Source organism: Anthonomus grandis, chromosome 1, assembly GCF_022605725.1.
Source record: "Anthonomus grandis grandis chromosome 1, icAntGran1.3, whole genome shotgun sequence".
Taxonomy (NCBI): domain Eukaryota; kingdom Metazoa; phylum Arthropoda; class Insecta; order Coleoptera; family Curculionidae; genus Anthonomus; species Anthonomus grandis.
The window spans coordinates 27,755,922-27,781,906 of NC_065546.1; the positions used below are offsets into that span (position 1 = coordinate 27,755,922).

The following is a 25,985-nucleotide window of genomic DNA, read 5'->3' on the forward strand; positions in this document are numbered from 1 at the left end:
TATTATTGTTTTTCTTCTTCTTGCCTTCTTCTTTTTTATGCTTCGTATAATAACTGGCTCAATTCTTCTTTGTCAAAGAATTGACCCAGTTATTACACATAGAAGTGAAAATTAAATAAGAGAGCGGTCGGTTCTAGATTTCCTGAAGTTCTAGAATTTATTTCTTTCTTCTTCTTATTTTCATACCTTTCCTTCATGTCTTATATTGAAGTTGTGTCCATCAAAATTAAAAGAATTAATTACTTTGCCTGCTAATTAACGCAATTCATTTATTTTTTTTTCTAAGTGTCTTAAAATTTGAAATTTATTGATAAACTGACAGATTCTAGATTCCCTGAATTTCAAGAACTCATTTCTTATGCTCCTTCTCCTTCCACGTCTTCTTCTTCTTAGTGTCCATAAAAATTTAAAAAAAAATAAAAATTAACTGGATTTCGAGAATTCATTTCATCCCCCACGAATTTACTTAATTCTACTTTCTCCTCTTCTGTTTCTTCTTCAAAGTAGTTTAATGTTAATATTTGATGAGAAATTGACATACTTCTGTTCCTTCTCCTTCCACATCTTGTGCTTCTTAGTTTCTATAAAAATTAAGCAATAATTCACAGGATTCCAAGAATTAATTTCATTGCTTACTAATTTACTTAATTCCGCTTTCTCTTTTCTTTTTCAAAGTAGCTTAAAATTTAAGACTAAACGGGCAGATTCTAGATTCCCTTTAAAAATTAATTTCTTTTTTTCTAATTCTTCTACTTATCCTTCCATGTCTTTTCTTCACAGTTTTCTTTTATTAAATTTAAAAAAAACCCACCAACTTTTTAATTCTTCTACGTCTTCTTCTTCTAAGTATCTTCAAATTTGAAATTTATTGAGAAAATGGCAGATTTTAGTTTTCCACTTCTCCTTCTACATCTTCGTCTAAGTGTCTATAAAAATAAATGTTTCTGGATTCCAAAAATTCATTACGTCACCTATTAACTGGCTCAATTTTTTTTTCTCTTCTTCTTCTTCTAAATATCCTAAAATTTGGTGTTTATTAAGAAACTGGCAGATTCTAGATTCCATGAATTTCCAGAATTCTTTCTCTTTTCTAATTCTTCTTAACAAATAAATTAAATTTTGTCAAAAAAAAGTCTAAAATTCTAGATTTTTTCCTTATTCTTTCTCTGTCTTTTTCTGTTTAATAAAGAACCCAAAAAGAAGAAGAAGAAGAAGGAGAAGAAAGAATTGACTTCAAAGAATCTAGAATCTGCTAGTTTCTTAATAAATTTCAAATTTTAAAAATAAATTTTCAAATTTATCTTTATCTTGAATCTTTTTTATAGAGATGTAGAAAGAAGAATAAGAAATAAATTCTTTTTAAAATACTTGGAATCTAAAACCTCGTTAATAGATTTGAAATTCTAAGTTACTTAGAAGAAAAAGAAGAGGAAGAAGAATTGAGTCAATTAATGGGAAAAAACATAAGTTCTTGGAATACAGTAAATTTAAAAAAATATATTTTATATACTAGTATAGGAAAAGAAAACGCGGAACGAGAAATAGAAGAAGGAGAAGAAAAAATGAATTTTGCAATCTCAGAAAATCTAAAATCTGCCAGTTTCTTCATAAATTTCAAATTTTAAGCTACTTTGAAAAAGAAGCAATGGAACAAATTCTTGAAATCCAGTGATTTTTTAAAAGTTTTTAAAGACAGTAAGAAGAAAAAGAAGTATAAAAAAAGAATAATAAGATAAATAAATTGAAAATAAAAATTTGCTAGGTTTGAATTCTTTAAAACTAGCAAAATTACAGTCTAATTTCTCATTCAAAATCAAATTTTAAACTACTTAGAAAAGAAACAAAGAAGAAGAAGAAGAAGTAGAAAAAAAGAGCAAGATGAATGTAGAGTTAGATAAAGAGCGAATACTTGGAACATAGTGAAAGTTTATATTCTTTCAATTTTGATGACTCAGAGTCAAAGTCTCATAAATGTAGTTAAGTTACGCGTTTCCATCTCACGCTTACCTATTGTATGTGTGTTTATACGGATTCTTTAATGTGTGCTATTGTAATTAAAGTAAGATTTGATAATGCCGTAAGGCAAAATGCGTAATCTAACTAATAGACGCCATATTTGTGAGACATTGACTTTGAATTTCTTTTCCTCCTTGTTGGATATTATTAAAGTCTCTTTGAGAATATTGGATGATTTTTTTGAATGACACAACTTATAGGCAAGAAGATATGGAAGACAAAATATAAAAATAAGAAGAACGAAGTACATTTTTGAAAGTCAGGAAATCTGGAAACGACTCTGCTCTCTTTTACTTTTAACTTTATTTAGAAGAAGAAGAAGGGATAGAAGAAGTAAGCCAGCTTGTAGATGAAGAAACAATTTTTAATTGTAATTCAGTGTCGTTTTATATTTTTTCTAATTTTTATGGCAAAAAAACAACAAAACGACGTGGAAAGATTATTTCATGTTAATTATCTATAAATAATATATATTTCATCCTTAATTTCTTAAATAAGGAGTAGAAACAAATTAATTCTTGAAATAAAGGATGCAGATTCCATCATCTGCCATTTTCTGAATTTCAAAAACTTATTTCTTCGTCCACTGACTCAATAAATTCTTCATTTTCTAAGTATTTATCTCAAAATCTGATATTTGTTGAGAAACTAACAGATTTTAGATTTTCTAAATTTCAAAAAATTAATTTTTATTTTTACTTTTTCTTATGCTTCTACTTCTGCTTCCACATCTTATTCTTAGTGTCCATTAATATTGAAAAAAAATACGTTACTGGATTCCAAGAATTCATACCTTAGCCCCCTATTTAACTCAATTCTTCTCTCTCTTCTTCTTTTTCCTTAGTATCTTAAATTTGAAATTTATTAGGAAACTGACAGATTCAGAATTGTTGGAGTTTCAAGAATTATTCTTCTTCTTAGTCTCATCTAAATCTCCTTTCACGTCTTTTTCTTTTTGGTTTATATAAAAATTAAAAAATAAAATTCACTAGATTGCAAGAATTCATTCATTGACTCAATTCTTACTTTAGTACTACTTTAAAATTAGTTGAGAAACTGGCATATTCTAGATTCCCTAAATTTCAAGGATTTATTTTTTAAACTACTTTTTTTAATAATTAAAAATTGTAAAAAAAATTTAAGACTTCTTCCTCTATCTACTAATGGGCTCAGTGCTCTATCTCCAACTCCTTCTTCTTCTCCAGTGCTGGCAGTTGCAACAACAGTGTTCTCTTTTCAGCTTCAACGAATCATTAATTTGAAGTAATTACCATCAAGTTTAACTCAATATCTGGTTATAGTCATAAAACTAAAAATAAAATAAATTTTTCTAGAGAGTGCCCTCTTTAGGACGTATAGCAAAAAAACGAAAAAGATAATAAAATGGAGTAGGAGGGAGTGTGGGGTAACTCTGAACCCAGTATATCAAAGCGAAGCTTCCGGACCAGAGGTTTCACCCGACATTAACCCCCCTTAACACATAATTCCGGGGGGGTAATTATCCCGGAGATAATGTCGAATGCACTCGAGGCACACACACACATGAAAAATCGATGTTCCGGAAATCCCGCCTTTTCTTGATAATTCTTTGTGCCATAAATATTCCGGGTGGCCGTTGGCTGTGAACCGGGGAGATAGCGAGATCATCCTACCCTGCATTACAAGGGTGGGTCGCGCGACCCCTTCCGTTTTTCCCCCCCAAAGCTCGGAAAGTCATTATATTGCTGTTTGGAGCCATCGTATGTTTCTGGATTTTTGTTTCTTTTTCTAGATGGTTTATGATTTTTGGGCGCATAAAAATGGAAACGGACGGAAGCAATGAAAAATTAATATGATTTTTGTTTTCTCTTTTAAAGGAGTAATAAAGACGGCTTTATTAGTTTTAGAGGGTGTAAAAGGAGATAAATGAGTCCAAGTGAAGGGGCTGCTGCTAATTGTTTCGTGAAAAAGAAGTTTTCGAAACTTTTCTGGATTTATCACCTTAAAGGATGGCGTTTTTAACGAAACAGTTAGGGAAAGTTGCTAATTTCCAATTCGTTGTTTACTCTTTCGAAGTTTTTAATTTGGAGAGGGAAATGGTGGGCAATTAGTTATAGTGTCTTGTTTTTCAAGGAGTTAAATCCATAAATCTCTCTTCACGAAACAATACTTTAATGCCCAAAGTCTCGTTTTTTGCTCACAGTGACATCATGACTTAACTTATCGTCATAAATCATTTTAATTGACAGTTCATCTAATAAAAAATCGGCTGATTTAAAAAGTCAAAGCTCTAACCTAAAAATTAGCTAAGAAGGTAGACGATACTCTACGATTTTTGTGACAAGTGATAATGCAAGTCACGGCGTGTCTTAAATCGATTCCTTTTAACCAAACCAAACTGTTACTTGTTCTAAAGGCTATATTATATATCTATAGGCTTATTCGAAATTTCAGACAATCATCAGTATCGAACTCTCTGCGGACGAGGCGCCTCATATAATTTCGATTGAACTTCATAGGTAAGTTCAATTATTTTCGACCAATTAAGGAGAAAAAACTTTGATTTTTCAGAAACAGATTTGCTTACCTCCTCTGCCATGTTCTGTGTTGAGTGCTGTTCCTTTGGTTCATATTTCGCTTAGAGCGAGTTGGCTCCTCCTGCCTCAATTCCCCTCTCTGAGACGAGCCCTTCCAGTTTAAGGAACTTTTTGAAGAAGTCGTTCCTCTTGTTGGCTGATCTACCCTAGAAAATGCTTTTGGTTTAGATATATTCAATTCTTTACTTGACTTCTCAGCTGCCTTAGCTGTTTTGATTTTCTCCCAAAATCTTTTCCAAAAAGATATTTATCAACCTTCTGATTATCTGCAATTTCTTTGGCCTGAGTATTTAATATTGTGGACACTGATCTTTACCTTTCATTGAACATTTTTTGATGCAGATCTAATAGCATCTCCAAGACACGACATGATTTCTTTGCTTGTGTCTTCATTAGAAAGTAAAAAAAAATCATCCCCATTGCTAATGCTTAGAGGCTCTGACCTAGTTAAGTCTGCCAACCTACAACATTTTGATCAGCCTTTCTCGAAAAAGATGACAGATTTGGAATTACTTCCTCATTTAATATTGGGGCTTGGAGACTTTCACAATTTGTTGGAAAATGATACTTCTTGATAATAGCTCCTACCTTTCCAAAACCCAAACCTTTATGTAAAATAAAAAATAAAAAGCCTCCTAGTGGCTATTCCATCATGTCCAAGAAAGTTCTTTGACTCACCTTCCGAAGCCTCACCCAAGCAATTTAACGGTTTAGGGTCTGTCAGGTCAATAATATCTTCATCGTTTGGAGTAAAAGCCTCATTAAAATGATGAGATTTTGGTCTGGTATTTCCCTTATGGGAATTTCGAGACCTGGACCTCTAAAGCTGACTCGGGGATGGATATCGTACTTCTGTGGAACCTTCACGTCGTCGAAATTCTTGACAAATTGCGGATCTAGAGTTATATCTTGATAACGAAGAACTTTTTCGATGTCTTGTATTATAGGAGGAGTTAGAGCTTGAGGCTCTGTTAGAGCTTTTACTATCGCTCGAAAACTTTCGATCCCCAGCATGGCGTCTACTAGATCTAGACCGAGTTGACCTTCTGCTTTTAGCAATTGCTCGGTTTGCTGCTCTAGCCGCTTAATACGAGCCTCCAAATCTCTATCTTTCCTTCCCACATCAGTTTTTTTTTAAATTCTAAAAACCTACTAAGATGCCATAAATAATTTCAGATCAATAAAATAATAAAAAATATACGTCTTTCCCGTACCGCACAAAAAAGCAAGATGACAGACGGACAAATGAGAGCCGATAATACAGGGACCTGGAACATTAATTCTTCTTTAAAATTTGTGACCCAACGCGCAAGAAGCACTACTACAAGTATAAAAGATCTCAAGGACGAGGTGCCGAAATGTAATTAGACGATGTCTGTTATTCTCGTAATGATTTTATTATGTCCTAACTTGATTCATATTAAATGTCACTTGTTACAGAAGTCTATTAAAGTCGAAATAATACCCATTTGTAATGACGTCATTTTTATTTATCTTTGTTTAGCATATTCCAAACAGCGGCGACAACAAACTTTTGAAAAAAATTGGTGTTTGATGATTATTCATCTTTTATATACTAGGTTATGTATAATATCCGTCACTGTTAATCAAAAATATTGGTTTGTCAACTTGTTCTTGAAATAGGTATAATGAACAATCGCAGCTCATGATTTTAAATATATTGGCTTTTTTTCAACTGGAAAAGGAACAAGTCCGAAACGGAATTGCACTTCAAATTGAGAATGTGATACAGCGAGCCGCAGATGCAACAAAATTGAGCACAACAACGATCGCAAATATAAAGAATGGGATAAAATTAGATCAGGATTACGCAGCCCGTATATCTTCCAAGCAAAAGACAGCAAAAACCAAAATTACAACATATTTGAAACATAGAATTCGGGACACAATTTATTCTATGTACACCAGAAAAGAATATGTAATATTGGCAACAATAAGAGAAAAGTTCAGGGAAGAAATTGAATATTTTGAGTTTTCCATTGACTCCTTAAGAAGATGGATCAATAGTATAGGCTTCAAGTGGAAAAAATCAAATAACAGAAAATATTTGATGGACTTGCCAAATATTGTTCATAAAAGAATCAATTTTTTAAGGGAGTATGGGACGAAACCAAAGATGGCTTCATCAAGGGTGTAAATTTAATATTCAAGAGTGGATTAAAGACGGGAGATTATCATGATAATATGAACAGGAAAAACTTCGAAAACTGGTTTAAAACTCAGCTGGTTCCAAATCTTCCCCCAAAGTCATTTATAATCATGGACAATGCAAGTTACCATTCTGGTTTATTAGAAGAAATCCCGAGAAAATCTTGGAGAAAGCAGAGACTGACCGAATGGTTAAAGAAAAAGAATATTGGCTTTCCAAAAAAAGCCATGAAAGATAAAATATGGAGTATTGCACGCAGAAACTGCCCTAGTGAAAAAAAGTATTTCCTTGATGAATATGTTAAACCTTTAGGACACAAAATTTTGCGACTGCCACCATATCATTGCCAGTTTAATGCAATTGAAATGGTATGGTCGGAATGTAAACGAAAATATGATCAATATATTTCCAATTTTAAGGGGTCACCTTCAGAAGTTCTCACTACATGGGAAAGGGTAATAAACGAAATTTCTATAGATCATTGGCAAAAATATGTTTTTCATACAGAAAAGGTAATTGGCATAAAAGGCTTGGGAGGCAATACAAGTGTGTGATGCCTATGACATTCTGCCACTTGTGATTATGACTGACGAAGATTACGATAACGAAGACAATATCTCTGATTTCAGTTCTGACTCTGACAATACTGACGAGATTGATTAAGCTTTTTTTGTTCTAGCAAATATAATTTTAATATCGTCGTTTAAGTATTCAATCATATCGTTGTAATTTCATTAACTTAGTACTACAATATGGCGTGTTTTTTTGAGTTTGTATGTTTTATTTTTTGGAATGGTATTTTCATTTTAATATGTTAACATATTCCTTCAAGCAGCATTTTTTTTCATGAACAAGTAAATTAAATTGTCAGTATTTAAATTTTTCCCAGTGAGTTAAAATAATTTTATACCATTATTCACAATTTTTGTAAGCTCGGTTTTGTTACGTCACTGCTCGTGCCGAATTCTACTTTTCAAATATGTTGTAGATTTGGTTTTTGCGGTCTTTTGCTTGGAAAATATATGAGCAGCGTAATTCTGATCTGATTTTATCCCATTCTTCTTTATATTTGCGATCGTTGTTGTGCTCAATTTTGTTGCATCTGCGGCTCGCTCTATCACATTCTCAATTTGAAGTGCAATTCCGTTTCGGACTTATTGTTTATGTCCCATTATTTATGAGTAATTATAATAATATTTGTTAATTGTTAAGTTTGTTAATAATATAATAAATACTACAAGATTCTTTTAAATTTTTTGGGAATGAAAGTATATACACGAATATAAAAATATAATTATATGCTGCTAAAATAAATCATTTGTGAATTTCTGAACGTATAAAAATACATAGCAGACTATTAATTTCTGAAGGCGATGGTAAAGTTTCTAACCTAATATTGATTGGCAAAAATATCTATGCCATACGTTTTTTCTCACTTGGATGACGTAACTACAAATGGGTATAATTTCGACTTTAAGGATATGTGCCTGTTAAAAAGTTGGTTCTAACCTGAAAAATGTTCGTGACACGAACTTAATAAATATACATTGAATTGGCAGTCCAGGCCAATTCAATGAAAAGTAAATAACCACTACTAGGGGGCCGCCATTTTGCGTGATTGTGTCCTTTCGATGTTGGTCACTCTGACAAATTTTAGTTGTGCCAATTGTAGGGAAACAAAACAATTAAGTTTTTGAGAGGTTATGTTTACGAAAATAGAAAATAGAAAGTTACATATAGGTAAGAATTTATGATAGTTGTGTAAGATCTATGATTTTTCTTATACTTCTATAAGAATTTCGTTAAAATTTATAAAAGAAAGTAATCCTCACCTAAAATGAGACAAAGTTTCAATCAACTTGGAATAGATACATGCACTTATTATATTATTCTATCATAAACACAGACAGACAATTCACAATAATTCGGTTTTGAGTGACCAAACAGTGAACCAAATACGTTTAAATAAGGATGGCGATCCATTATCCCGTATTAAATAAGGAGGAAGCCATCACGCCTGTTAGTTGCGGACGATATACCCAAGCGTTGTTTACAAATCGCCAAAAACTAGGCAATCCGCTATACACACACACGGTCAACGTCAGCGTCGTCAACTTCATTACCGTTATTCAATATATTTTTTGTTGGCAAGACTAAAAATGTTCAGAGTGACCAATATCAAAAGGACACAACCACTATAAAAATGGCGGCTGGGGGCCTGGTCATTTCTGGCAGTGGTCATTTTTGGGTATTGTGGCTATAATGCATTATCAGGTAGGTATACAGATCGTGTTTTCGTTCGTTACTTATAGGAAACCGCATAGAGGCGAAATTTTGCAATGTCGCGCGTGTGCGAGTGCCTGCGACAGAGCACCTAGACGGAGAGGCAGAGCCAAAAAAAAGTCTCTGAATTTATTAAGCCTGGTTTTTTGTCAGGTGATTGTAATCATAATTTTCAATAAAATGCTCTGGTCAGTCAAGCGGATGTTAGAACATGTGCCTCAGGTGCGCGGTCAAACATGTCGTGATCCCCGACATAATAAAATCGATTTCTTAAGGCTGAAACTTTATGAACTTTTGTTTTTTTTATATGTACATCAAAATTATGATAGCCAGTCAACGTCCTATAGGGACACAGCTGGTCAGTCAACTGTGATGTGCGTAACGAGATTTATAAGGGTGCAATTCGTGTATTAAGCTTGAAATTTTTTTAGCAACTACTACTGACTATATTATTAATAAATGAAATGGTCAGTCAACCATTCCATAGAACAACGCCCGTCAGTCAGTGGATAAGAAATTATTTTTTTTCGCTCTCTGTAGATTTTACACGCGGCAACTCGTCTTTTATTTATAATTTACTTAGAATGAAATAACATTATCATACGACATTTATTTTATTAAGGCACCATGTCACAGTTGTTTTTATTAATCCCTAAAATAAAATTGGGATTGGAAATCATCAAAGGATGATCAATGTCAGTAAAATGCACGAAAAATTAAGAAATTCTGTTTGCAATGCTCTTCCGGGACTACATGCTTTGACTGGATGTGATTTCAACCCGGCATTTTACAAAAAAGGCAAAAAAAAAACCTCTGCACGTATTGATGCAAAGTGAACATTATCAAAAAACTCCTCTAAATTTGTTGGCCTACTAAATTCATGCTTGTAAATGGTCCTTAAGGTAAACCCACAGATAAAAGTCATTTGGAGACAAATCTGGAGATCTAGGAGGCCATTTAATATCGCCAGTCCCACTAATAAGGCGGTTAGGAAAAGTATTTAAAAGTTAAAAATTCTTTTACCCTAGCCGCGTTATGAGCAGGACAGCCATCTGGCTGAAAATAAACCGATCCCAGGTCTACATTAGGTAGGATTTGAATGGCAGGAAGAACTTGGTTTTGCAGCAACTCAAGGTACTTTTGGGCGTTTAAAGTGCCATCAATAAAAAATGGCTCTATAACATTGTCGCCCAAAATATAATAGATACTGGGTACGAAACTGAAAACTTCTATACTCGTTTTCCTGAGACCAATAACGAACAATGGAAGGATTGTGTTTGCCATGTAATGGAAAAGAAGATTCATCAGAAAAAAAAATATTTTTAAAAAAATATTCGTTTTTATTTGCCTTTTCCATCATGGTTTCACAAAATTCCATTCTTCACCACTGGTCTTAGAAAATATTTCCTGAGTTTTTGAATACTTGAAACATTTGTACCCATATTTTTTCCAGATACGAGCAACAGTTTTATTGCTCATTCCCAGTTCTTCTCTAACACTTCTAGTGGACCGTGTCGAATCAAGTTCTAGGGTACTGCAAACCATTTCTTCCCGCCGTTCTATATCCTGGACCACTTCAACAGGTGGCTCTTGACGTTTTGTGTGGCATTTCTTACAATCTTGAAGGCAAAAAGATGTCTCAAAATTTGTAACCACATTTAAAACCGTTTTGCACAAGGTATCGGTCTATTCTCAAATGTCACTGAAAACAAATCTCTACATTGTACTGCCGAACATAAAACCATTTAATTAGTTGAACTCTTTCGGAAGGGTTATAAAGAGCCATAGTGAAAAAAATACGAAAATAACGCTCAAATATTATTAATGCAACGTGCAGTAACACAGCAAAGTGAGGTCTGCTGACTCCCGGTTCAAAAAATAAAAACGAAAAATTCCGCGGCCTGCAAGCCGCAACCAAGTAGTGTTGCCATTATTTTGGGTAATACCTTTGAATAAAGAAAACAATGTTGTTTTCTTTTCATTGTTTTCTTTATTCAAAGGGTAATACGTAGCTCACGATAACACGATCTGTATTTATTAAGTTCGTGATTCGTGACTGTAGCTTACGAAATTTATGACAAGTGACAATCCAAAGTGACCCTCTCCCATTTCCATATAAATTTATGTTGACAGGACTAGTATTAATATAGACAACCCTCTTAACAAACTTTCCGACGTCAGTAGGAATAATCCAATTCTAGGTATTCTCTGACAAATATTTTAAATACATCATGGAAATCTATGAATATTATTTCTCATAAGAATGACATTTTAGAATATAAATCTCAAATATTGAATTCTTATTGGTCAGGTTTATTTAACCAATCAAAAGCCAATATTTCATTTAATTCGACATTTGATCAATGTCATTAAAATAATAAAGCATTTATTTAGCATAAAAAAGCTACATATAAGTACAAGTTTGCCTTATTAGTCTTATTACAATAGTAGAAATAGAAAAAAAAAAACAACATTTGTAAATATGTGAAAATTAAATAAAAATAAAAAGTGTAATGTATGTACAGGACACAAACAAAAAGAAACAAGAATAAACCTACAGTAACTAATTTAACAAAAACATTATTAATACAAATACAAATTTAATACAAATACAAATACCAGGGGGCAACAATAAAATAAAACAAAGATAAAACTTAACTTATTAACAAATAATAAATAAAATAATTAAAAACGGGCTAAAATGTGTAAAACTAAAAATAAACATGTAAAATATTTATATTAAGGACGAGAAACAAAAGAAACGAGAATAAACCTACAGTGCTAAGATGTATAAATAAAATAAATAAAAACGGGCTAAAATCTGTAAAATTAAAATAAACAATCATAACTATCTGTACTAACAGTTATCTAAAAGAAATTTTCTTAGGAGCCTTTTGAACCGGTTTAGATTATCACAGTTTTTTATTATCACAGGTAATTTGTTAAATTCAGATAATCCTTTATATAAAACCGAGTTTTGCATTTGGGTCGAATTGCACCGTTCCAATAAAATAAAATCTGTACGATTTCTCGTATGATAACTATAAATATCACTAAATACCTTCAATCCATTACACAAATAGTTAGGTAACAAATTATGCTTAAGTTTAAAAACAAACAGATATACATTAAATAAAACCCTTTGCTTCACAGACAACATATTCAAAACATTCAACATACATTTAATTGGCGTACACCAACTACATTTTAAAATTTGTCTCAGTTTAGCTCTATTTTGTATTTTCTCCATTTGGTTTATTTTATACTGAGGTAGATTAAATAACAAAGTCGAACAGAATTGTAAGTGTGGGAGAGCAATAATATTATAGAGTTGTAGTTTTGTATGCATGCTTAAGTTTTTACCTATTCGAGTTATAAAACCGACTTTTTTTGAAAATTTTCGCATTACATAGTCAGCATGAGCTTGAAAGTTTAGATTGCAGTCCAACATTATGCCTAAATATTTAATTTCCCCATCATAAGTAATATTTTCCCCATTTCCCGATTTCCGCTTCACTAAGCTTTCATTTCTTTCTAAATATGCAAAATTTGGATTTATCAGTATTTAAACATAGCTTATTTACACACAGCCAATCAAAAATACGCTCCAAATCATCATTCAAATCTTTCTGCATTTGTTGTAAGTTTTTACCTATAATATAAAGCATTGTGTCGTCAGCAAAAAGAATAATTTTACACTTATATGTTACTCTAACCATATCATTAATATAGATTAAAAATAACAGCGGACCCAAAACCGTTCCTTGTGGTACACCATATTTAACATTTACAGACTCCGACAAACAATTTTTATAAGACACACGTTGAGATCTTTTATTCAAGTATGACTTAAACCACTCTAAAACAGTATTCTTGATTCCTATATGCTCTAATTTGTTTATTAAAATACTCCTATCTACTGTTTCAAAAGCCCTCTTAAAATCAAGAAAAACGGCTAAGACATAGTTATCACAGTCGACGGCCCTAAGAAAATCATCACACATACCAACAACAACAGACTCGCAAGAATGGTTCTCTCTAAAACCCGATTGGTTAGGAATAGTTATTTTATTTGAATCACAGAAGTTTAGCAACTGTTCTTTAACAACAACTTCTAAAACCTTCTCATATATTGGCACCGTATTTATTGGACGAAACTCATTATATAATTTCGTGTTATTTACCTTAGGAACAGGAATGATAGTTGTTAGTTTTCAAGATTCTGGAAAAACACCATTGCTAAGTGATGTGTTAATAATATCTAAAAGACGATTACCAACTGCATATACTACGTCACAAAGGACTTGCTTAGAGATGCCACACTCACCCCCACCCACATTTTTTAGGTTTTTTATAATTTCCTTCATTCTAACCATTGTTAATTTTTCAAAATTACTAAATATTCCACTATGCACTGTGGGTACAATATAAAAGGGTACAGCATTTTGTGGAAGTGGTATATCCCCAATTATACCGTCAATGCTATACACAAAATACTTATTAAATCTATTTGCTATGTCTGCCTCTTGGTTGATTACTTCTGTTTTCTCAGGTAAAAGAGTTTTAAGGTTTTTCCACAGTTCTTTTGGGTTACTTTTATTTAAGTCTATTGTTTCTGCGTAAAATTTTTCTTTTTCTGTTCTTATTTTACTTACAATGATATTTCTTTTCCTCTTGTATTCTTGCCAGTTATTTTCACTTCCACTCATAACAGCTCTTTTGTATAATAGATCCCTTTCACGCATCATTTCTCTTATTTCAGAAGTAATCCATTTTTTGTCGAGATATTTTTGATTTTGGACTATCTTGACCCTGGGACACATACGATTAATAATATTTTCAATATCTCCAATGAAAGAAGTAGCCAAAATATTTACATCAGAAACATTATTATTCCAAACAGAATGTGATAATTCTTGTTGTAACTCATTGGGATCATAATTTTTAAAAGACCTCTGAAATGTAATTTTTTTATCATTTTGAGTTTTTTCTTGGGGAAGTGTTATTGAAAGAATTGAATGGTCGCTGATTTTAGGCGTAAGGTGAACTTTATATTGGAGATTTTTATTATTTGTTACGATATAGTCTATTAATGTTTGGCTTCTTGGGACCATTTATAGTAGGGGTCTGTACTATTTGATAAAATCCATTGGTATATATAACATTAGATATCTTGTTGCCATAAAATGAGTTTTTCAATAAATCAAAATTAAAATCGCCTACTATTACATTTATACCATTAAAGTCACAAATTTGATCTAAATGATTATTAAAAAAATCTATAAAATTTGCATCATCTTTCTGAGGCGGATGATATAAAACTGAACATAAATACTTCAAACCAGACAAAGATACTTCGAGGGACAATAACCAAACATAGTTTTCAAGACATTGAACATTGACAATCTTATATCTAATATCACAACGTATTAATGCCATAACCCCCCCTGTTCTGTTGTTGTTGGTAGTGCATTGCTCTAATTTATACCCCCTGATATTTAATTCACATAATTCAATATCACATGATACATGTGTCTCACTCAGAAATACTATTTTGGGTTTCCAATCATTGATTAATAAAACAATGTGCTCTTTGTTATTTAGAAAACCCTGGCAATTAAAATACACAATGCTACAGTTATGAACATCTTTAAAGTCTAATTGCTATTTAATATACTTACACCGTTGAATATCCTCAATTCTTTTGTAGGATTCACATTTGTTTAAGTCCCAGGTGGTATGACTAACTTCTAGAGTGAGACCATATTTTTTATTAGACATAACACAGTTTGCACATTTGACACTATTACCATTACACTCCTTAAAATCGTGATTCCCGCTACACTTTCCACACACTTTATTTTCCTTACAGTCTTTTACAATGTGACCATACTGACAGCATCTAAAACATCTTTTCACACCATAATCATTAAAAATTGCACATCGATTCCAACCTATATTTATTCTCTCCCTTTCTATGAAAATACCGTATGTTTTGGCATCCACTTCAAGTACCATAGTAAACTTCTTATTTACAACTTTGGTTTTCCTTAAAACTTTAATTTTTTTGTCAGGAATGTTGTGTATATTATTTTGGCTCTCAATTTTTAATAAAATTTCATTATCCGTTAAATAAACAAAATTAAAAATGCCTTTTGATTCCTGAATTACTTACAGGATTCTAGTTGACATTTTTTTTGCTTGTTGAAATTAGCTGATTGGTAATTGCATTGGTAATAACGGATCACACAAACCATATGATATTTATTACATTCACATAAGACTTTGGTCGTGTCCTAACTTGATTCATATGAAATCTAAATTGATCCTTTTAAAATGTCACAGAACTGACTAAAATATTGTTAGTAAAATACCACGCCTAACGAAATTTGTGACAAATGAAATTCCAAAGCCCTTTCTATGCAAATTTATGTTGGCAGAACTGGTATTAATAAAGCATATCAAATATTGAATTCCTATTTGTCTGAAATATTTAATCTATGAAAAGCAAGTAGGTATTTTCTCCAAAAAGAATGATTCCTTAAAGACATTTGATACTGATTTCTCGATACACAACAGAAGAAAAATGTTTGCCTTCAATGTGTTGTCTCAAAGATTCATGAGCAACCCGTTGTATGACGTTTTCTTGACTACAACAAACCATTTGATAAATTTCTCTGTAATCTCCTTATTCAATTGCTTAAAAATAAATATATAGATATGATATAGAAGATAGTAGAATAATAAATAGTTTATACTACAATCAGACAGCTAATATGAAAATCAAGCAAAATAGAGCTCTAACTAAAAAGAAATAAAAATACAACATGGTGTAATGCAAGAATGTGTATAACTATATATTATTTTATTATTATTATTTTATACTATTGCCGCTATTATTTAATCTTTATTCAGAAGAAATCACAGGGTCACAAGGACAGAACAAATCACAGAGGTAAACAACAGTGGGAGTAACGTTAATGAAATACACATTAACAGTATCCGACACAATACTTATTGCCGAAACAATAGAAGATTTATAGACTTAGTTAATTAAGTAGTAACGAGCGAGGAGAGAAGATTTTACCTTCAAATCAAACATCAAATTTATGACCATTACAAAATCAGTTTAGAAACAGGAAAACCTATGAATCCTTAGAATTAGTAGAGACAGTCAGTAACTACAAATACTTAGGAACAACGGTCAATGAATTCAATTAAGAATTGGACAAGCCAGAACCATATTTAACAGGAAGAGAAATGTGCTAGGCAGTAAGAAGACTTAGGTACTCAACTTACGTTAGAGTCAGAATACTGAGACACTACGTTTTCGTGGTATTGCTCTGTGGTAGTGAATCCTGGACGCTAAAGAAGAATATAAGTGATCAAATGAAAGAAGCAGAGAAAAAATACGCATTTGTTGGTTAAATAACATAAGAAAATGGTACAACTGTAGTTTCGTTGAGTTGTTTAGAGCTGCAGCATCAAAACTGAGAATACCTATTATGGCACTTAAGAAGAAGATATAAAAGTTTCATACCAATTCGGGAAAAATGCTTCCATTAACAAATTTTTTTGTATTTTAGGATAATGATTAAAGGATTATATCCTATATAAATGTTTGATAAAACATTCCAGGAATTTTCCTGAGGTTTTTGTCATGATATTTTGGTGTGACTAAAAGGAGAGGAGTGAAAGGAATTAAAACTCATATAATGATTTTCTAACCTATTTTATTTTACGCATTATAAGATCAATATATAATATTATTAAAAAGTATTGCAAATATACGGTAAATATACTTTAGGCAAGAAATTCGTAAACCCCATTTTCAAGTATATAGGTAACACTTAAAAAGGTTAATTAGGCTTAATGCGAGAACGCACCTTTACTTAAGGTGTAAAAGGCCACTATTTCTAGTATTAAGTATAGAAACTAGTTTTCGAACGCGCCCTGTATAGAAGGGCCAAAATCCTATAGTCTATAAAACTACATAATTTTTGCGCATATTCTTCTTTTTCTTTTCACTAGCCGAAATCTATTTTATTATTTGGTTACCGGTGGCAGTACAAAAGTGTAAAAACCATTTTGTCTTAAATTGAATTTATTTAAATAGTCTTAAATAAATCATTCAAGGGGGATAAGGCAGCGTAACTACTAGTATTGCCTGTATAATGAAAAAAAGGCAAAGTAGTGTTTAAGTGATATTCTAGGTGTTGTGTATTTTCCTGTTATATGTGAGCCAATATTATTGAAATTTTTGGCGGTTGGTCTGGTTAAAAATACGAACTTAGAATCACTTAAATACGTACAATTAACCGAACTGAACCAAAGTAAAATTAAGTGATTTTTTAAAAGTGAATTATAAATAATTTTTAGTAGCGATGATCAAGACACAAATTTTTTTTCGACGAATCAAGACGAATTTCTTAATTACACTCAAATAAATTACGTGATTTTTTTGTGACATTATTAGGACTTAATTACAACCTAACAAAATTCAATTCTTCAATGAGAGTTTTTTAATTAATTTAAATTTTAATCAAAACTAAGAAAATATAAATGACTTAATTAAATTGTTGTAGTAAATTAAAGACTTCTTTTGCATTTTCTTAATTAATTAAATTGTTAAGCAATTTCAGATCAATTTAAAAAATCTTTGCGACTTAAGTTCAGGGTTCAAAAGAAAGTTTTAAATTAAACCCAATTATGCTAAAGTGATTTTACATGCACTTATATAACTAAAACCAGAAATTGAATAAGAATTTCGTAAATAAAATAAACTCTTTATTAAATTTAACTTATGATTTAATTACTCGCTTAAGTAATTAGTTTCAGGACTTTAGACAGGGAAAAATCTTTATTGTTAAAAATTCCTATTAAATCTAAGTAGTTTTGGTAACTTAATTTTATGTCACAAAACTCAGGACTCAAGAGTTACCTAGTTAATTAAATTTTGAATTAAACCCAATTAAAGTTAGGTGATTTTTTTATGATATAATGAGGACTTAATTAAACACTTGAATATAACAAAATTTAGGACTCTAAAGAAAATTTATTAATTAATTAAATGTTTAATCAAAGCCATGAAACTTTAAGCGGCTTAATAAAACAGATTTATGTAAGTAAATTCAGGTCTTTTTTCACATTTTATAGTTAATTAAATTATAAGGTAAATCCAGTTAAATTTAAGTGATTGTAACTTAATTACTTACTTTTATGTTAATATAATTAAGACTGAAATGAAAAATTCTTAATTAATTAGTTAATTTCTTAATTATACCCTATTAAATGTATAGTATACACTTTTATGTCATAAAATTTAGAACTTAAATGAGAATTATATAATTAATTTATAATTATACCGAATTAAAGTTACTTTTAATAACTAAAATCGGGTCCAAACGAGAACTTCTTAATTAATTAAGTTTTTAATTAAACCCAATACATTTAAATGTTTTTTGTAACTTAATTATACCCTTATACGTAACTACAATTAGGACTCAAATGAAAATTTATTAAACAAAACTTTTATTTAAAAAAAAACTGAGTCATTAATAAGTAATAATTAAAATTTTATGGATATTTAGGGATTGAATATTTATTTATATATTTTTATATATTCCTGGAATGCTCTGAATATTTAAGGTAGATCCTTGAAATATTCTTAGCATATTATATTAAAATAATATTGCATGTATCTTAAAAAAAAATTATAGTAATGTTGGAAATATCGAGATTGGTCTGGTTAAAAATACGAACTTAGAACCACTTAAATGCGTATAATTAACCAAACTGAAACCAAGCGAATTTAAGTATAAGAATAATTTTATTTTAGAATAATTTAATTAAATATAAGAAATAATTTTATCACTCAATTGGCACTTAATTAAAACCTCAAATAGGGCTTTTAAAGTCCCTTTTTTAGATTAAAAAATTACAACCGTATGTTCCTTTAATCAACTTTCCTAGCACTTTCACCAAACTGAACCCATATAAATTTAATGCGATTTATGGCTTAATTTGATACACTTAGTAAGTTCTAAATTGAACTGAAGCAAATTTTAATGGTATTTGTGACGTAACTGGGACTTAATTAAAACTTAAAATTAAACTTTTTAAGTAGCTTTTCTTAGATATTAAGTTGAAAAGAAAGAAGTTTGTTTAATCAAGTTTTTTTTCTACTTTAATCAAACTGAACCTTTTTCAAATTTAATTAGTGTCTCACCCAACTAAACTGAAGTACAATTATATAAGTGACTTTTTTGACTTCATTATATACATTAGCAATTAAATTTACTCAACATAAATGAAAATTGATTAAATAATTAATTTTTGAATTGAATCCAAGCAAATGTAAGTGTTTTTTGTGACCTAATTATACATTGACGAGTAAATTCAGTTCTTAAATAATTAATTTTTTAATTCATCCGAGGCACATTTTACTGGTTCTTGTGATTTAATTGAGGCTTAATTAGAACATTAAATATAAAAAAATCTCATAAAAATACGTTTAGATTTTTATAAAAAAAAATTGTCTCACTCAGTTATTTCTATATTAAACTGGATCGAAGTAAAATTAGGTACTTTTTATGACTTAACTAGACATTGTCAAGTAAATTAATGTCGTAATTAATTAATTAATTAATTATTTTTTTATTTTAATTTAACTGGGACTTAATTAAAAGTCAAATAAGAGTTGCAAAGTTCTTTTTTCGGACCTTTAACGAAAAAGCTATGTATTCTTTTTAATCAAGTTTTTTTATACTTTTACCAAATTGAACCTAGGTAAATTCAATTGTTTTTTGTGACTTAACCAGGACTTAAATAAAACATCAATTAAGATTTTTATGTGACTATCTGAGTCCCTTTTTTAGGTTTTAAATTTAAAAATGGAAACACTCATTTAAAATTTAAAAATATATACTAATACTAATACTAATTATTTGTTTTTATATCAAACTGAAATCAAGAAAATCAAAATGATTTTTGTGACTAATTATATACTTTTAAATAAATACATATCTTAATTTAATGGCAGTTAATTAAAATTCCAAATTCAATTTAACTTCGACATTCCCTGTTTTAGTCCTTTAAAGGAAAAAACTGCGTGTTCTTTTAACCAATTTTTTTCATCTTTTTACCAACCTGAGTCTAGGTAACTTAAATTAGTTTTTGTTATTTAACTCGAAATCATTAATAAACATAAAGTTAAACTTTTTTGTGATTTCCTACTTTTAAATAATTCGTGGAACTTAATTAAAATTTCAAATAAGGATTTCTAAGTTCCTTTTTTCAGACTTTAAGCTAAAAAAGTGCGTGTTCTTAGAACTTAAACTGAACTTAAGTAAATTTAAATCATTCTTGTCACTTAATTCAAACATCAAATTATAACTCTCTAAGTCATACAATGGTTTACATCAAACTTAACTCAAGTAAAATTAGGTTTATTTTTTGTGTAACTTAATTATACACTTTTGAATATACAAACTCTCAATAAATAAATTTTTTGATCCAATTCAATTCATAAAAATTTAAGTGATTTGTAGATTTTTATGACTTAACTGGGACTTAATTAAAATCTTTTTAAGGTTTTAAATTTAAAAATGAAGAAAATTAAAACGATTATTGTAAGTTAATTATATACGTTTAATCAAATAAATGTCCTAGTTAATTAATGGCACTTAATTATTAACTTAAGAATAGAATTTCCATTCACTTTTTTAGTACTTTAAATGAAAATCATTGGGGTTTTTTTTTAATTTTTACCGAATTGATTCCAAAATTAAACCAAAAAAAGGATTTTCTAATTAATAAATGTTTTAGTTAATGAATGGCACTTGATTAAAACTTAAAATGAGATTTTCTAGTCCCATTTTCAGACTTTAAATGAAAAAACTGCATGCTATCTTAATTCACTGTTCTTGCACTTTCAACAAACTGAACCCAAGAAAATTTAATATGACCTTTGTGAATTAATTAAACACTTTAAAATAAATAATCTCAGTTGTCTGTCTATCAGTTTATTCATAATTAATTTTCAATTGAGCAAATTCAATTGATTTTTGTGATTTAACTAAGACTTAATTAAAACATAAATTAACCCATTCTTTCTGAATTTCTTAATTAATTGTGAGTTAAGCAAATTCGATTTTTGTGCCTTAACTGTGATTAAATTAAAACCTTTTTTTAATTTTTTAAGTCCTTCTTTTAAATATAAAAATTGGTGTTCTCATACAATTGTTCATTTCTTATACCAAACTGAACTCCAGAAAATCAAAATTATGTTTGTGACTCAATTATATACTTTTGAACCAATAAATTAATTTATGGCACTTAACTAAAATTTCAAATAACTAGATTTTCTAAGTTTGTAAGTCTTTAAATAAAATAATTGCGTGTTCTATTAATCAAGGTTTTTTTATACTTTTACCAGACTGAACCCAAGTAAATTCAATTGATTTGTGTGAATAAAACTCTTTTCTGACATTCTAAACCCATTTTTCAGGGTATAATTAAAACCTGCGTTCCTACACTTTCGCTCTGCCAATTAAGGGCCTTAAAATACCCTTAGAAGTGTATTTTCTACATCTAAAAAATATTGCTATACTTTGAAATTCTTGCACCATAAGTTCTTCAAATCCGGGACCGTAAATTAGTTAAAAAAGCTAGTACGTGATCCCTTAGATTCTGTTTGAGACGGACTACAAATTACGTATATCTTTCATTATTTTGAACTTGTGGAAACCGATCGGTAAATACACTTTTTAATTGAAAAGAAAAAAATTTATTACCCGAGCCGTTTCAGCAAATGAATTAGTCATTAAACCTACAACATGAGCTGCTATTAAGAAGGTCTACAGCCAGTCTGACCTGCAAACAGACTGGTTGCAGACCTTACTGTAGCAGCAAAGCAAGTTCTTCCAGAAAAAAGTGTATGCTAAAAATTTCCTATTATGAGATCCTTAATATCGGCACTATCCTGCATATAGCCCAGTTGTAGATCGTATATAGGAAATTTTTAACATATTATACATATACTTAAGTTTATATAACAAATCCCTACAGAACAGTGTATAAGTTTATAAAATATTAATAGTTCATACATACAAAAAAATTCAATCAGAGGGTTTATCATGTTGTTTTTAAACAATTTTTTTGAAATAAAAGCCGACGGCCGGCAAAGTGCAGCCCTAAGCTATTTTAAGTTCCGTGACCTTGGTCACTTAATAATAATACAATTTACGTCATAGTTTACAATATGTTACAGCAATATATACAAAATTATTATATTATCATCCTTTCATACCAAGGTCACCAATAGCGTCGGGGGAAAAGGAACGCATCCCTCACCGAGGCGGGGGAAAAAAGGCGTTTTTCTTTTTTTTTTTTAATAAAGTACATTCAAACATATCACCCGACACTTAGTGATATATTCAAAAATAGATAGTGCGCATGCGCCTATGGACTCCATCAAGGTCGCGAAATCAGCGGCGTCGGTTCGACTTTTTTTCTAGCTGGGAAAAGAGTCGGTCCGCGGCCACGTGATGGTTGAAGGAGTTCTTAAGCAGGCATTTCTCTTTATCTAAAACAGAGGAAAATAATTAAATATTTTATCTACGAAATACGTTTTTAATAATGTCTAGATTACCAAAAAGTGTACATCAACTTATGTGACTTATGTCTAATATAATATTGGGGGTTATTTAATTGATTACACTGTAAGATATACAAAGAAAAGGGAGATTTTAAAAACTCTTGGTAAGCTAAAGGGATATCAAATCAGCATTGCAAATGATCTTACTGCAAAATAGCCAGAAGCAAGAACTTTTTAGTAACGAGGAGTTCAGCTTAGAAGACCTGAGAGGGAAAAACGAAACAAAGACAAAAAACGAAGACAAATTTCTTTTGTGTACTTTTTTGTTAATAAAAAACAGCTCTTACGGTAGGCTTTACGGTAGGAGGGACACCTACTCAAAGAAAAATTAAGCCCTAATCCATTTTTGAGTAACACAGAGCCATTACTAGCTAAAGTACCATCACCTACCTAAAAAATACCGACTAAATGTCCAGGAAAAAAAAACAAATCATTAACAAAAAATAACAAACAAATATCAGTTGGTACCCATATAAACAAGAATTTCACTTTTAAGTTGACTTTAAAATAATTGTGATGATAAAATTTTCTTTGTTGTCATTTTGATGTCTTTTATGGTTGTCCTTCTATAAAATTAAAATCATTTCCTTTCATTACTTTAGGTTATATTTTTTTAAATTTATTAGTCTTATTTTAACTTAATAAGTCAGAATTTCAAAGAAGTAAAAATTGAAACTTTATGAGCTGCTAATCCAGATATTTGTAATCGCCTAATAATACATGACAAAAAACAGACTTTAAAGTAATTCATAATTATGAATATCTGTAGCTTAAACAAACATTATGATGAAGTATTGCTTTTACTGCATCAAGTATCAACAGAATTTGATTGCATAATCCTTACCGAAACCAGCAATTTAGATAATCCAGAATTCTTTCAAATAAGGGGATTTAACATGATAACACGAACGTAAAATCAAAATCAAAATTTAACCGGATTTCATTGCTTAACAGGTAGGTTTCGCCTAAACAATAGGACCTCACAATATTACATATTTAACAAACTTATACAGGGTGTTTCAGGAGGAAAGGGAAATATTTTAGGAATATGTTCAAAAGGTCAAAATAACATCAATTAACCCATATATTTTAATCCGATAATAACATTTATTTCGATTTATTGTTGTTTTTATTCTCGCTAACGGGTAGTTTTGTTTTTTTTTTGCGTTTTATTTGTTGAACGTATATGTTTTTTGTGATGTTTTGTATCTGATGATGGCTGTTTACATAACTGAAATGCATAATATATTTGACTAAGTGACCTACATGCATTTTTCTTGGAGATAAAACTTCTCCATTTTGTAATCTTTATATGCACATTCTCCTACAAAATATGGACTTCTATTCAACTAATAAATTTTAATTTAGTTTTAATACCTTAGCTGTATTAGAAGTGTTAACTAGATTTGACAACTTTTTAAAAACATTATCACTAAAATAAAAGAAGCTACGCTTCCTATAGTTTTGAGAATTGTGTATTTCTGGTCAAATTTTTTTTCGTAAATATACCTATGGCTAAGGGGATTTTAGCTCCGGGGTTCAAAGGCCAAAGAAACTACACATATATATTGGGAAATCACACTTTATTTACTTTAAAGGTTAAGTGTTAACGGAAGTAATCAGAAATAACAGACCAGACTTGTAGATGTCAAAGAAAGACATGCGTGTCCACAAATAAAGAAAACATTTAAGGCGCCCGTTGTTTTAATAGGTTACTACTACGTTAAAGGTAGAGGTAGTTATGCTTCATGATTTGTATCAAAAAAAATTCTTTCTGAACAAAAAACCATGCTATTAGATAAGGCTTGCCTTTTTCATACCAAAATTTAAAAAGCCATTTTACTACATCAACTGATTTTTTATTACCGTTATAGTTTTTTTTATAACACACATCCATTTATATAGAAAAAACCTAATTTGACGGAAAAAAAATTCTTAGTAGAAAATCTGGTTTATTCAACAATCCCTACTTTTCGGATTAACTTGATGAATTCTACATCGAATATAATATATAGGAAGAAACTAAAATAAAACCGTCAAAATTGACGTAAAAACAATTTTGCATCCTATAAAATAACGACGTCTAACTTTAACCAACTTCAATTTAACTCTAAAGTTACGTTGTTTTTTGTGGCGTTGCATCAATGTTGAAAGATATAGATTTCAAATATAGTAAATGAAAATAACTAGAACTTTTTAGGAAGTGTTAACAATTTGGCAACTTCATTTTTGCGCAAACCTTAGAGTAACGCATCAAATGTATTTGTATTAATGCGGCGTTTCCAGGAAGGAAATATAAATATTTCTGTCATTTTTACGTATTCCGGATTACCCTCAATATGATTTACGGTGAAGAATATTCAACATTGATTATTAACGAATACCCAACAGGCAATATTCAGCTTAAATAAACGCTTGGGTCAAATAAATAGCCTTAGTTCATCTTATATGCTAAAATAATTAACCATAGTCATTTTGTCTAGGAAATCGTCTATTTTAACTCTCCATCATCTTAACGTGCGTACCTCAAAACCAAAATAGACCACGATATAATTAGATTTTCTAAAAATATTTTTGAACGTAAAATTTTGTCGCAATAAGACTTGTATACCAGATCAGCACTTGATGTATTATTATTGTTCACAAACTAATTATATGCCGCGTTCAAATATATGGTCCCATATACATGTACGTTTTGTCATTGCGCCACGTGCCTAAGATTTCTTTAGTCTGTAAAAAAGAATTGCTATTTTTACTTATCTTAACTCCTCAGCACATGCATCCTGAGTATGATGCCCCTTTTAAAAAGTTAAATCCCTGGAAAAGCTTAATAACGTCCAAACACGTCCGTTTAAAATCAATGCTACAAGAAGATCTACGGCAGGAAAAGCAGTAAAATATATTTGTGGATGTTCCAAGATCCTGGCCGGCGGTCAACATTACAACCGTAAATATTTCGGAAACACGTCTTCACTTTTTGCCCCCCATTTGTCCCGTGCAACGAGACGGTGTCAGCAGAAAAATTTCGACCATTTATATCCCGGATTTCGGGTAAAATCCGGACAAGAGTTATGGAAAACTGCGATAATCTTCAGGATGGAGTACGTGTATTTATTTGTTTGTCTTATTTTTGAAGTTTATCTCTATTTTTGGATTTAAACGCAACTACCCCAGTTGTCTCTTTGGTGAAGTTAAATGACGCCGTTTATTTGTACTTTATCACACCGTTGCCAAAGTAAATATTAAAAATTAACCAAGTTGAGGCTAAATTCTTACGAACTCT

At 30.4% G+C, this 25,985-nt stretch overlaps 1 protein-coding gene across 1 annotated transcript in view; it reads right to left on the minus strand.

Annotated features, from left to right (window-relative positions):
- The window catches only part of LOC126740629 (THO complex subunit 5 homolog), a 259,584-nt gene that overhangs the window by 152,424 nt on the left and 81,175 nt on the right, over positions 1-25,985 (minus strand). The gene's annotated exons all lie outside the window — the stretch shown is intronic.